Raw genomic sequence first — 1,712 nt, 5'->3', positions numbered from 1 at the left:
AATCAATGCAACCCATACGTTGCACAACAGTTTGCATCAATGTTTCTTAACTCAATCATACTTCTCCACAACAATTGGGGTTAGAATAAAACACTTTTCCTCCCATAAATGTATATAAAAAACTACAAATCTCCTTCCCGCGGAAAATGGAAGTATTTAAAGATTTTTCGCTTCTCACACACATTAATTTGCTTACGTATGTGGCCTACGTCACAGCTCCCCAATTACACTTTTTAATGGTAAAACTTTGAAAACTTAAACAGATGAGTGACGGGGAACACCAGGCTAACAAACGTTTTTTGAAGCATCCGAGCGTAGAAATGAATGGAGAACCAAGATCCCCGATGTCTGTTTTCGATCTAGTACTTCATAATGATGGTGTATCGGAGATATGGTTTTTCTACCCAACGTTCCTTTACGCAATAGCCAGCTTGGTATAAGAGTAGCGTAAGTTCTCATCACTCGTAATTGACTAATTCTCACAGTCTGCGTAGGGTCTAACTACATTTTCAGCATCTTTACTGAATGAAATCCTAATCAAAATAATGTCTTTTTTGGCCTATGATATCTAGCAATGTCTTCCTGAATTTAGAACTCATTCGGTAATAGATAACCGTATTGACACTGGCGTTGGTCGCATAGAACAAATACACACAAACCCACAACGTCCGATACAACCATTCTTCTTCTCTGTTATAGGCAAATTCTGGCCTTAGCAGAGTCACAAGGGATAGAACTTCTGCCGGGACGAAAGTGACCAGGATTATAAAGGACACTAAGATGACCATCTTGACCACTCGGTCTTCTTTAGATGTTCTTGCAGGTTTTTTAGAGTCTTGAATCCTGGCACAATAGTGAGATACTGATGTGAGTTTGTCGAATCGATGCTTTGCCTTTTTCCTCAGGACAAAGATTAAAACTGTAGTTGAAAGTGACAGACACACGAAGGAACCAATCTGCAGACATATGGACATAATATAAGACGAAAATTCCAAAACGCTCCTGTTCCAAGTGAATCCTATACCAAATAAGGTCACGTTGTCGGTTGATGTTAGTGACGTCACTCTGATGGCGGAGAGTGCCGGCAAAATGCTTCCCAGACCACCACAGAAAATCAGAACGAGACAGACGACCGTGACCTTTGGGGTGACAATGTCCTTGACCCTGAGAGGAAGTGTGACACACAGACACCTCTCTATGGAGACAAAGGCAGCGATCCAACAACTGCAGGAGGCGAAGGTGTAGATGGGATAGCTAGCTGTGGAATAAAAATACCGGCAGTATTGTGTATGATAATTAATATTGCTAAACAAATAACGATGTGGTAACATAAGATGCAAAAGCCTAGCATTCCTTAAAATAATAAATATCGTAATTTCATTATGACAGATTACAAATGTCACTTCTTCTTCTTCTTCTTCTTCTTCTTCTTCTTCTTCTTCTTCTTCTTCTTCTTCTTCTTCTTCTTCTTCTTCTCCTTCTCCTTCTTCTTCTTCTTCTTCTTCTTCTTCTTCTTCTTCTTCTTCTTCTTCTTCTTCTTCTTCTTCTTCTTCTTCTTCTTCTTCTTCTTCTTCTTCTTCTTCTTCTTCTTCTTCTTCTTCTTCTTCTTCTTCTTCTTCTTCTTCTTCTTCTTCAACTTCTTCTTCTTCTTCTTCTTCTTCTTCTTCTTCTCCCCCCCCTTCTTCTTCTTCTTCTTCTTCTTCTTCTTCTTC

This window comes from Aplysia californica, unplaced genomic scaffold (assembly GCF_000002075.1).
Source record: "Aplysia californica isolate F4 #8 unplaced genomic scaffold, AplCal3.0 scaffold00631, whole genome shotgun sequence".
In the NCBI taxonomy this organism is placed as follows: domain Eukaryota; kingdom Metazoa; phylum Mollusca; class Gastropoda; order Aplysiida; family Aplysiidae; genus Aplysia; species Aplysia californica.
The sequence above is the reverse complement of the archived record's forward strand: the minus strand, read 5'-3'. Positions refer to the sequence as shown.